Genomic DNA, 13,067 nt, shown 5'->3' with positions numbered 1-13,067 from the left:
AGGCAGCCATCTGTGGCTGCTTGGTTTCCCCCACCAACCCCCAGCGGGGGGTGGGGGTGGTGTTGTTGCGGGGGGTCTGTAAATGCTAGGGGCCAGATTGAGGACACTGGGGGCTGTAGTTTGAGGACCCCTGATTTAAAGCATCAGATCTATTTTATTGTTTCAGCAAAATGGAGTGGAAATTCTAATTCCTCTGCTGGTTTTTTTCCATTTCTGCATTTTTTTCCCCCTCATTCTTCCATGAAAGCAACATCTTCTTCTGCCTGACTGCAAGCAGTACAAGAGTTAAATGGGTCTCCTGAGAACTCAAAGATATATGGTGGAAAGCAAAAAAAATAAAGAGTAGGACCTGCAAAAAGTGTTCAGGCCTGTGTGACAATTGTTTTCATTCTACAGTCACAACAGAGACAAGGTGAGGCCAGGTGATAATGGTTAAAAGAGCTGCCTGAAACAGTGAACAAGGACAAACATATGTAGGAATCAAATTCCATTTAAGAAAAGTTTGTTGCGTTTGTTGGCCAAAAGTCAGTTGGGAACATTTTGTTGGAGTTTGCCAAAAAGCTGAGCAAATGCTACACCAGAAAAGTAAACAGTTTACACAGTACTGGCAGTCCAGAAGTGAAGGAAAGGAGCTTAGTAAGTACAGAGTAAAGCAGGTCACAGAGTGGTGATTAATGGGTGCAGGAATTTCAAATACAATCATAGACCTGCACAACATGGGCTGAAAAGATGGATTGCCAAATGGCTTGTGAGAAATTAGAGCAGGGGGAAATATGTTTCAATGTGACACATTCATTCCAATAGAGGAGAAAGTGATTTCTGAATTTCACCTGTTGCAGGGGGTGGGGGAGAGGGCATGTTCTTTAGGGGAAAAACGAGCTATCAGCAATGTAATAACACTCTCATTTGTCCCCATAATTCTGATTCAGGTCTTGCTTCTCTTCCAATGGTATCTTCTTCCCAGCTCCCTAGTTTGTCTGTGAACAATGAAAAATCCCTAACCTAAAAACTTTGGTAACAAGAATTTAATAAGAATGGAGGAAGTGTGAGTTGCACATGTAACTTCTTCTGGTTAGGCTGGAAAATAAAATTTTAAATCTACTAGAGGCAAAGATCGCATATAGCCCAATGCATAGCTTTGCCCTTATTCAAATTCTAAGGAAACTCAGACTAATAAGCCTTAGTGTTAATTAGAACTCTACAGTGATAGACATGACATTTCAGATGGGCTTGTTACCAAATTTAACAACTTATTCCATGAAAAATGGCATTAGTGAAGAGAATTTAAATAGCAAATCCACATGCTAGTCTTTTTTCTCCAAGAGAACTAAGAGAATCAGAAATAGTCCACAAACCTCTAGGAGTTTTCCAGCCTAACCGGAGGAAAAACACCAGTATTTTCTTGGTCATATAGAAGGACTCTCGGTCTATGTTCTTGGATGACAGTACGCCTCATTTTCATCTCATTTAAAGGCAATTCCACCAAAGCCACAGTACATCAAACCTGACTTTTGGTGTCAAGCAATGGATTCAGACTTTGAGCATTTCCCACCCCCCCCAACCCCCCAAAAAAGAAAACCTCTCAATCCTTTTATTTGTAGCCATTGTACTTACAAAAAAAAATAATAATGAAGCTGTAATGAAAAAAATGATGCCTGCCAAGATCAGGAGGCATCTAAAATTATACTCCTGGGAGGTGTGAACATCTGCTTTTAATTCTGCAACTTGTTGATCTTGTGAGCAATAATAATACCAAAGCACTTTTTGTTTCTATTTGTGTGCACTTATAATGTAAAGGGAAAATAAAGGCTGAAATCTCTTATCACTAAAGATAGCCCTTGTCTGTCTGCAGAAAAAGTAAAATGGGAAAAACATCTCAGCAGCTGAGGGAAGAGGACTAGTTCCACTTACACACAAGGCAAAGCAGAGCACACAAGAAATACTTGGGCTTGAACAAGGAGGAACCAGCTGTGGTCTTGCCTGAAGCCCTGGGTTGCCTTATATGTGGTTCTGTGCATGCAAACTATTTCGCCTATACTTGAAGGGATTTCAGTGATGTGTAAGCCTCTGTGAGCTCCATCCATGTGCCTAGATGTCTCCCTCTGATGAGAACACAGAAACGTCCCAGGAGATTTTTTTCTCATTCAGAAACCTTATACAGCTCCTCTCAAAGCTGAGAAATTTGGCAAGTGTATGGACCACAGTTTCCCAGTAAGACCACCACTGTGTAATACAGCTAGTGGGAACAGACGGTAGTAGGCTTTCCATGTTTCTCTACAAGCCAGCAGGAAGGGGCTATGAGCTCACCCTTCTCCTTGGTGACAGTGTCATTGTAGGCAGGACGTGGTGCTGTCTTGGGAGCTGCTTCACTTGTCACATACCAGTTTTGGAGACTTCTGATCTTTTTCTGTCTCTAGTCAGGAGTAGCTTGACTCACATTGAAGACAGCATCACTCATGTTCCTTCCTTGTCAACAAGCTCAGGTCACTACTTGTAAGAAGGGAAAAAATTACAGCTTTCCTTTCCACACTAGGGATCTGGAAATGCTCCAGTAAGACCTCTGAAGTTCATAGCACCAAAAGGCCAAAGGACTTTTGGATGCTCTGGGTTTAGGGAGAAATACTGTGGCACACAAGAAGGGTAAGGGAAACAGAAATGGAGCTGAAGGAGCTCAGTAACTTGGAAAAATTAATTTCCCTACACATTTAAATTCTTAAATGTGGGCATCCAAGACTAAAAATTTTGCTCTGTGCAAGCAGAAGAATTTAATGTTCCACACTTTGCCCTTTGTGCAGACTGAGTCACATGCAATATTTGCTACAGGGTTTGTTTGACTTTCTTTTTCCTCCTTCTTCTCCCCCCACCGCCCCCACCCCCTTTTTTAACAATCTGTTTTACAGAGCAATTTAGGAGATGCCTCTGAGCATGCCAGAGAGGTGCTATATCAAAACAAAGTACACCTGACTAATTAACTAACAAAGGAGATGTTTGCAGAGCCAGTACCATTCATTTTTCATGTGACAATGCAGGCTTTAAGTATTAGCAACTACCTATCCAACACTGCCAGAAGGATGCAGTTGCCCTCTACACAGTCTTTTCTTTCTGCCTCATGCATGTCAGTGTGCTGTCAGAGATGTCCCAAGTTCCACCCCGATCTTTCCTTTGTACCAGTCCCAGTGACTTGTGAGTCATTTCAAATAAGGATATGGATTTTGTCAATGATATTAAATTGTGGTTCAAGAAGATTTAGGAGAAACCTTTAAAAACGTTGCTAAATTATTACATTAGGGAACAAATTCCCTTTTCTCTCATGTTCATCAGAATCATTCCCCACTAATGAATACAGAGAAGAATGAATCTCCAAAGAATTTAGATTTGAGTTTTAAAGGAGGTTTAACGTTTGGATTTGGCTATAACTTCAATTTCCTTTCATGAATATTTTATTTAAATCCTGTATTAATCACAGAGCCACAAAGATAGCCTGCCTCCTGCTTTCTGCTTGCTCTCATTGTCTGTCACAGAAGCACTTTCTCTCAACCTTAAATATCTCTAATTAAAAATTTCCCTGAAGCCAACTGATACCTGTGTGATTAATGGGCTGGCTAATAAATAAAATGCACCATGCTACTTTAAGATCATTGTACCATAAAAGCATGGAAAAGGTGCCAGTGGCCTCATCATTTTGAAAGACATTTATTAAAGCAACAATGCAGAGGTCCTAAGGGTCCTGAAGTGCTCCACATCATTAATAACCAGATAAACCATACACTGAGAAACCTGCTTTAGACACATTCATTATTCTAAGCAAGGAAGCTATGCAAACAGGGGGGAACATCCAGAAGAGTGAAGAGAAGTGCAGGACTGTTCCTTCAATGGATGAACATCCATCTCCTCCTTGGTGTAAGTGAATGTGAACAACAGTGAAGGACTGGACGTTGCTGGGATGAAGCCTTTCACTCCCAGATTTCAAGTTCAAATGCAAGCCAGGTTACTGGACCCAATTCCCATGTGGTGGCTTTTGTTTGGGCTTTGGGTTAAGCAGGCTCAGTAGAGGTTTGAGACAGCCTGAGGCTTATATCCAGGACTAGGGCAGCTTCTGTAGACAGGGGCGTGAGGACTCATTACAGCTTCATCTGCACTTAGGGAAAACCTCTTCTAGTGAAAGGAGCTCAGACCAGGTAATTGTATTGATGTCAGCTCAGTCTGACAGTCAAAGTGGTGTGCAGATGTTTCTCTGCAAAGAGGTAGTGTCCACCTCATGGTAATAAATACTGCAACACTGATGGTTCATCTTGGGTTAGTCCACAATATGGCAGTAAGATCTACTCTGGAGCAGATCAAAGAGAAGGGATGTAACCCTTAGCAATCTCTCTGCCTGGTATAATGTAACTGTCGGGCATACTGACCCAACCACCTTGCAGGGCAGGCAGAGATGGCAGAACCAGGTTCATGTCTCCTGTCTAGACTTTTCCATGCTTTGCAGTAAAGCGAGAAGCAGCTCTGTGAAACCAGATGAAAACACACACTCGTGCTCTGAAAGGAAGTACAACTCAGTGCAAAACTAAAGTTTGGTATAGCTGACTCGTCTACACCAGTAAAAGGTTGACAGTGTGTAAGAAACAATGGGCATCAGCCCTTGCATCTCATCAGCCTCCGAGACAAGCAGTCAGGCCTTGTTTCTGTCACATTCACGTGTATCTTCCCTGTGCAACCTGATAGGAACCTGCTTCCATAACCCAGCTGCTCAGCACTCTGAACCCAATGCTGAAATGGTAATTATATATATGAATATTTTGCCTTTCCTCTGCCCCATTTGTGTCACTATGCGCACTGGTTAGTAAAAGGTTCCTCACTCCTTGTTTACCCAGAGCTGTCACAAGAGTTGCTTAACCCATTAATACATACCGTGAAACACACCTGGATCCAGAGAAAAACCAACAAAATCTTCTACTGCTTTCTCACCAAGGCTATATTCAGCTTTTTCCCTGCACCCATGGTTAGGCAGTGAGGTAGGCAAGGAACGGTCTCTATCTCATGCCATGCTCTATGGTTTGGTCAGCAAAAAAAAGGTAATCTGGAGCTGACACTGCTATTTAAATGGGATTCTCTCCCTCGTGAGAGAATGGTGTCAACTGAGCATGACAGCAGCCAGACGAGTAGCTTATTGAAAAAATTCAGCATCCCAAACCCGCAAAAGCAGTTCCCATCACCACTGCCATTTTTGATAGCAAAACCCTTGGGGACAGCTGTATTAATAATTGATTAATAGACAACAGCCATCTGTAGCTCCTGCAGTGACCTGTAGTGAGAGGTCAAGTAGTATCACTAGTCATTCCTGTCTTGCTATAGCCATCAAAGTGAAGGTCACTTCCTTCAAAAGGACAAAATGATGGTCAGCAATCTATACACACATTCAGATGAAATACCAGCTTACTATCAGCACCAAAACCAGACATTGTCCCTGACCATGTCCATGAAATTAACCCCATGACCACTCTTCATCTGAGCAAAATTCATTCTCTTACCCTGGTTTCCTCTGCCCTCCTGACGCGTTTTTCTTTTCAAAATTTCTTAGGTCTCTTCATGAGGTCAAAATGAGTGGCCAAATTCATCCATAGCTACTTAAACCAGAAGTCACAGCTGGCCAGATTAAGTCCTATCCAACAAACAAAATTAACCTTGATCTAGGCTCAGCCGTGCTTACCCAAGGCCTAAGATATCTCTCTCAAGGTCCTTGTGGTGTAAACATCTGTATTGGAGACAGCTGTCCAGGTGCCTGCTTTAGCCAACGGAGACCAAACCAACAAAGCCAATAGTGGTTGGGAGAAGTGATTCACACTGAACAGAAACATCCACTTTTGGCTAAAATGGATGCAGGATTACACTGGTTGACTGACTCTCCTCTGGCTACAAAGGCGGACTGAGGTGAGCTACTGAGTTGTAGATGCCTGTATTCTCAAAACATGTGTTCACTTCAGATGAATCCCACTCCAGAGTACCCGTTAATTTGCTTAGCTGTTCCACTGAAATGACTAACAATAATCACAGTCAAGCTCATAGTGCATAGATCACAGAGTTATTTAAAAACGAGCATGTTTACTCCCTCCAAAGCTAATCAAAACCGTAATAAAAATAAGTCCCACCTGTTTGCGCTTGTGCAGGAGGCCTCTGGTGACATATAAACTGCATGCATTTTTTACTGACCTCATCTTGGTTGCGTCATCAAGACTTCCAATGTCAGCCACATTTCACCAGCCTGACACACGCAATTGCATAAGACGCATCTGTAAATACAAGTCATTTACACTGCATTAAATATATGCTTCAGCTGAAGCCCATTTGACATTCATACAGCAGATTTACGTCCTCTCGCTTGTTCCTGTGGAGCTAATAATATAATGATATAATATACCTGCAGTGTTGGGGTGGCTGTAGTTACGTGAGGCAGAGGTTTTCCTCAGCCCCTCAGGGTGGTTAAGGTGAGGTCAGCTTCACAAGGGGGGAAAAAAGGAATATTATGTATGTGTGGCTATCACTAGAGACTGTGACATCTGTAGAGCATTTGGAGTTGTCAGTGGTGAAAACATGTTAAAAATGGTGGAGTAAAAAAGCAGTAAGAGACCCACTAAGTTTCCAGAGATGATCTTCACGTCATAGGGCATTTGAGGCTGTTTTGTTCATGGAGAATTCAGTGTGCTCTGCTTTTCAGGAAATATCCTTTTTTTTTTTAACCCCATGCCGATGTAGAAAACTATTCCTGTGACACTTGGCTGCAATTCCAGCCCACAACTGAGAGGTAACTCCATATTGCAACTTTCTATTCAAATTTTATCCTCAATCTCAAATTATTCATCATTCAGATTAAGAGGATGGGGCGTGATATTTCATCTCAGGTGATTACACATTAGAAACAGAGAGAAAAAATATGTCTTATTATATCTTCTAAGAATGAAAAAATCAATAACCAACTGTACAACACTACGAATGCCAAGCCAGTAGAGGTGTCTTGGTCAAAAAAATTGAAGGCGTGAAAGGAATCATAGGAAGCTTGAAAGTCCCCTTAGCAATTTTTTCATTGTAAGTGTAGAAAATTATCTGAAGCAATGACAGAGCATATTTCACAAATGCTTTTAATGATCCACACAAAAATTGTTTACTGCATATCTGCTTGGTTCCATTTACATGCTCTCTAGCAACATAAACTAGCCAGCTACTGAAGACGGTTGCATAAGAAAAGAATATAGTGGCCAACATATAATATAGCTTAGATGATCCTGTCCTTTTACAGATGCACTTAAAGTTGCTTATATCAACTGCAAAAGATTAGAAGACATATTTAGAACTTAACATATTCTAAGAATATTTGAAAACATAAAAAAAAAAATCAGACAGCAACTTCAAGGGTGAGGTTGTACACAAATACTAACTGTTAATGGACCTGTGGCATTCAATTTTAAGTGTCACTTTTGCCAAAAAAACCCCGTAGTTCCAAGACAACTGAAATACTGCAGGAAATCACATGAAATTTTGACGTTTAGTTTTCAGAAGAGGAAGAAGCTTTCAATGTAAACAAGATCCACGATACTTGAAAACCATGTTTGTTTGCTTTTTTAATATCATAATTGATAATACACATTTTTAATAAGCCAAAACCTAAAGAAATCCATTTGGATTTTTTTCAACCCATTTCATTCCACTTGGAATTTGTTTACATGTTACCTATGCTGACAATGTTGATTTTATTTTGTTTTCCAAGTCAGAAGGTAACCAGACCTCATAACCTGGAAATCATCTCAGAAAGATCTCTGCTGTTTTCTCATCTCAGATCCCAATGCTAGAATTTCAGAATCTGTCCCACTTTGCAGGATGTAATGGCACATACTTTCATCCTAAGAGTTGTGCAAGACAATTGCCACTACCTTGCCCGTGTTAAACACTTTCAAAATCATCTACAAAGTGAAAATCATCAGTCATCACTGACATGTCTATACAATAAAGGAAGCCTCAGCGCTGGATGCTTTCAGATTGTACATTATTTAGTCCATCCAGATGATAGAATAAGAACAGGTACATGGCAAGAGTAAAATTTACATACTTAAGATTTATTCTGAGAATCATCATTGCCAAATCACACTCTATGTTGCTGCTCCGTTGCTTACAGAAATTATGGGGAAAAAATGCATTCTTGATAGCACATGCTGCCAAGAAAAGTGATCATTTCACTTTCTGACACACAATGGCTGCACAAAATACCTCAGATTGTATTTAATGAATGAATGACATCATAAACTTGTATCAGACACTGCCAAGAGCACAGCAGTGTTTTTTTCTATGATCCCTCAGTAGCGTTGGCTAAATAGAAAACATTTGTATTGGAGTCACATCATGTTTTGTGTGGTACTCAAGACATCTTCTAGAGCAAGGCAGTGAAAAGCTACTCATGCACATTGCATCTGGCTCACTATTTCACAAAGTATTTTAGCTTTAATGTACAGACTAATGTTCCTGCAGTTTCTGAAATAGAAATCTCCTAATCCTGGCATCTGAGACATTGCTGCACTCAGATGATAAAAGCCTGGGTTCATTTTCATTTTTCTCTGTTTACAAGTGTCAATTCCTTTGTGCATTTCTCAAGAGGTTGGTTGTAGAGCATAGCAGGAATTAGTTTTCCCCTCTTGCAGAAATGTTAGTGATTTCAATTCCTTCTCTTTGTCTCTCCCTATAGCTTTACTTCAGATGAGCTGGAGACCTTTTAAGAGTACTATACAAAAATCCAGAGGAACCATCTTCACACAATACCATGAATAGAAACAAGTATTTTAATACTGGTTTTGCTCATTATATGCAAAAGACTTATGGATGAGTTTTGGGCAATCTTCTCTGTTGAAGATGTAAGAATTAATTAATTTAATAATACAATTGCAATAATTCAATTGGTTTTCTGATTTTGCACTGACTCATTCCCTTCGTCTCACAGATCTGCGGAGGCAGAATCCTCCAGCACAGCGATGATAACAAACAGCTGGCACAGGAGAAAAAAAGGAAATAACATGTTTCAGTAGTTCCAGGGGCACTAGCACAACCACGAACAAGGAAAACCCAGGCTCAAATCCTCTATTTAATATATCGCTTCTTTACACAAAGGGATGCAATTGTAAGTGGAAAGGCAGAAAGACACAATTCAGAGTACCTATGACTTGGAATTTCAAACTAAATCACCTACACCCCTGAAGAATATCTGCTGAGCAAACGATTTTTATGGGGAAGATCATCCTTCAGCCTGTATCTCCCACTTGTCTTTCTTAAGCACCTGAAATATTGTCCTGAACCTGAGAAATTTTCTCTGACAAACATTATTTTTTTATATATATTTACCCTAAATAAATGGATATTAAGAACTTGACTTTACCAATTAAAACACTAATTTGTCAGTTAATTTCCAGCAAAATCTAGTTAGCTACACATCATAGAAATATTTAGGTTAGAAAAGGCCTTTGAGATCACCAAGTCCAACCATTAACTAGTACTGCCAGGTCCACCACTGGACCATGTTGCTAAGTGTTGCAGCACTCTCCAAACTAGCCGGCTGCAACAAGGTCTTTTACCATCTCATACCAACATCTCTTCATGCCAGTCCCTCTGCTGCCTTCTCCTAGTCTCTGCTCACCCAGGGCATGCTCTCTCTTCCCTCTGCTTCTTCATCCTCTCTCTCCCTCAGCTGCTCCCTCTTCACTGGCTGCCCAACCCCTTAACAGAACCAGCCACACCTGCACCTTATCTACATCAGCCAACCCACCGCCCCTGAAGCCAGCCCACAGCTGTATGTTATCAATGCTAATTAGCCCAGCTTCATTCCTCTACAGCTAAGACCGCACCTACATATTTTTTAAACACCTCCAGGGATGGTGATTCTACCACCTTCCTGCAACAGGCTGCCCATGTTCCATTTCCAATGCTTCAGAACCCTTTCAGTGAAGTTTTTCCTAATATCCAGTCTAAACGTTCCCCCTGGTGCAACTTGAGGCTGTTTCCTCTTGTCCTGCCACTTATTATCTGGGAGAAGAGACCGACCCCCACCTGGCTACAACCTCCTGTCAGGAAGTTGTAAAGAGCAATAAGAACCACCACCACCACCACCACCACCCCGAGTGTCCTCCTTTCCAGGCTGAACACCCCCAGCTCCCTCAGCCGCTCCCCATCAGACTTGTGCTCCAGACCCTTCCCCAGCTCCGTTGCCCATCTCTGGACACATTCCAGCATCTCTACACCCATATTGAAGTGAGGGGCCCGAAACTGAACCCAGGATTCAGGGTGCAGCCTCAGCAGTGCCGAGTACAGGGGGACGGTCACTGGCCTGGTCCTGCTGGCCACACTGTTTCTGATACAAGCCAGGATGCTGTTGGCCTTCTGGGCCACCTGGCACACCGCTGGCTTATGCCCAGCCGGCTGTCAACCAACACCCCCAGGGCCTTTCCCACCAGGCAGCTTCCCAGCCGCCTGTAGCGCTGTGTGGGGCTGGTGTGACCCAAGTGCAGGACCCGGCACTGAGCCTTGTTGAACCTCATACAAATGGCCTTGGCCCATCGGTCCAGCCTGTCGATCCCTCTGTGCAGAACCTTTCTGCCCTCAAGCCAACCAACACTGCCCCCCACAACTAGATGTCATCTGCAAACTCACAGAGGGTGCACTCAATCCCCTCGTCCACATTGTTGATGAAGATATTAAACAGAACTAGCCTCGGTACTGAGCCCTGGGGAACACCACATGTGACCAGCCACCAGCTGGATTTATCTCCATTCACCACCACTATTTGTGCTTGGCTGTCCAGCCAGTTTTCCACCCAGCATAGAGTAAACCCATCCAAGCCATGAGCAGCCAGTTTCTCCAGGAGAATTCTGTGGGAGATGGGGTCAAAGGCTTTACTAAGATCCAGGTAGACAACATCCACAAACTTTCCCTTATCTACTAGGTGGGTCACATTGCTGTAGAAGGAGGTCAGGTTCATCAGGCAGGAGCTGCCTTTCATAAACCCATGCTGGATGAGCCTGATCTCCAGGTTGTACCTCATGTGCCGTGTGATGGCACCCAAGATGATCTGATCCATAACCTTCCCTGGCACTGAGGTCAGGCTGACATGTCTGTCATTTCACATATCCTCCTTCCTGTCCTTCTTGTACACGGGTGTCACACTGGCTAACCTCTAGTCTTCTGGGACCTCCCCAGTTAGCCAGGGCTGCTGATAAATGATGGAGAGCAGCTTGGCGAGCCCCTCCCCCAGCTCCCTCAGTGCCCTCGGGTGGGTCCCATCCAGCCCCATAGACTTGTGCGTGTCTAAGTGGAGCAGCAGGTCACTGACCGTTTCCTCCTGGACTGTTGGGGCTTCATTCCGCTCTTTGTCCCTGTCTTCCAGCTGAGTACCCAGAGCGTAAGTGGTCTTACTACTAAAGACTGAGGCAAAGAAAGCATGAAGTACCTCAGCCTTTCCTCATCCTTCATGGCCATGTTCACTGCCACATCCAATAAAGGATGCAGATTGTCCTTGGCCCTCGTTTTGTTTCTGACTTATTTATAAAATCATTTTTTATTATCTTTTACAGCAGTAGCCAGCCTGAGTTCTAGCTGGGCTTTCACCTCTTGAGTCTTCACCCTGCATAGCCTCGTGACATCCTTGTAGTCCTCCAGAGCTGCCTGCCCCTTCTTCCCAAGGTGGTAAACTCTCCTCTTCCCCCAAGTTCCAGCCAAAGCTTTCTCTTCAGCCAGATCGGTCTTCTCCTCCACTGCCTTGTCTTTCAGCACATGGGGATGACCTGCTCCTGCGCCTTTAAGATTTCCTTCTTGAAGAATATCCAGCCCTCCTGGATCCCTCAGCATTTCAGAACTATCTCCGGAGGGACTTTGTCAACCAGGCTCTTAAACAGGCCAAAGTCAGCCCTCCAAAAGTCCAAGGCAGCCATTCTGCTGGCCCCCTTCCTTACTTCTCTGATAACTGGAAACTCTAACATCTCATGATCATTACGCCCAGTATGTCCTCCAACCACCATATCACTCGTCCTTCTCTCTTTGCAAACAGCAGGCCCAGTGAGGCATGTCCCCTGGTTGGCTCACTGACCAGCTGTGTTGGGAAGTTATCTTCTTCCACACACTCCAGAAACCTCCTACACTGCTGCCTCTCTGCTGTGTTGTATTTCCATCAGGCTCCTGGTAGGTTCAACTCCCCCATGAGAGCAAGGGTAGTGATCTTGAGACTTCTTCCAGCTGCTAGTAGAATGATTCATCTCCCTCTTCATCCTGGTTGGGTGGTCTTTAACAGACTCCCACCATGATATCCACCTTGTTGGCCCTGATTCTTACCCATAAACACTCGACCCTATTGTCACCATCATTCAGCTCTAGGCAGTCGAAACACTTCCTGACATACAGAGCTACTGCACCGTCTCTCCTTCCTTGCCTAACCCTCCTGAAGAGTTTGTTGCCATCTATTGCAGCACTCCAGTCGTATGAGTTACCCCAACATGTTTCTGTGATGGCGATAATGTCACAGTCTTCCTGCTGCACCATGACTGTCAGCTCCTTCCGTTTCTTGCCCATGTTTTCTGCCACATCTAGCTGGATTCAGCAACTGCTGTTCATGACAATGTGCCAACAGCACTCACTCAAACAAGCAAATGAGTACAAGACTAACTGACCATTTTCTCCGGCCAACATCGTAAGCCCACTCTCTCACTGTCCTGGTACACAGTCATGATACATGTGGCCAGACTTAACTACTCCTGCTACTTTTTATGTCTGCTTGCAGTTGTGTATATTTTAGTGCAAGGGAAGAAGCTCGCACAGGAGGAATTCAAAAGAACGACACTGTAGATATTTCCTAACTCTTCTCCACTTCCAGACAGTGCTTACATGAATGCAGAGCAGATGACCAAGTGCCCCACATTTATTGCTCTTTCCAGTTAATTGAAGGGTTGCAACCAGATATCTGTATCTGGAAATTCTTTACATTCCTGTTGGCAGCATGGCAGCCTTTGCCCCTCCCTGAACAGCAGAGAGAATATGATGCTGTGTCTGGT

At 43.3% G+C, this 13,067-nt stretch overlaps 1 long non-coding RNA gene across 2 annotated transcripts in view; it reads right to left on the bottom strand.

Annotated features, from left to right (window-relative positions):
• LOC121084459 overlaps nucleotides 1–9,707 on the bottom strand; it is a 78,877-nt gene extending 69,170 nt beyond the window's left edge. For both annotated transcript variants that reach the window (XR_005826736.1, XR_005826735.1), the window contains exons 1-2: nucleotides 9,668–9,707; nucleotides 6,144–6,284 (exon numbers count right to left, since the gene is read on the bottom strand). This is a non-coding gene — a long non-coding RNA (uncharacterized LOC121084459). The remainder of the gene's footprint in view (nucleotides 1–6,143; nucleotides 6,285–9,667) is intronic.
• Between the last annotated feature and the right edge of the window lie 3,360 nt (nucleotides 9,708–13,067).

Source organism: Falco naumanni, chromosome 3 (genome assembly GCF_017639655.2).
Source record: "Falco naumanni isolate bFalNau1 chromosome 3, bFalNau1.pat, whole genome shotgun sequence".
In the NCBI taxonomy this organism is placed as follows: Eukaryota; Metazoa; Chordata; class Aves; order Falconiformes; family Falconidae; genus Falco; species Falco naumanni.
Note: the sequence above shows the minus strand (reverse complement) of the source record. Positions and strands in the feature narration are given on the sequence as shown.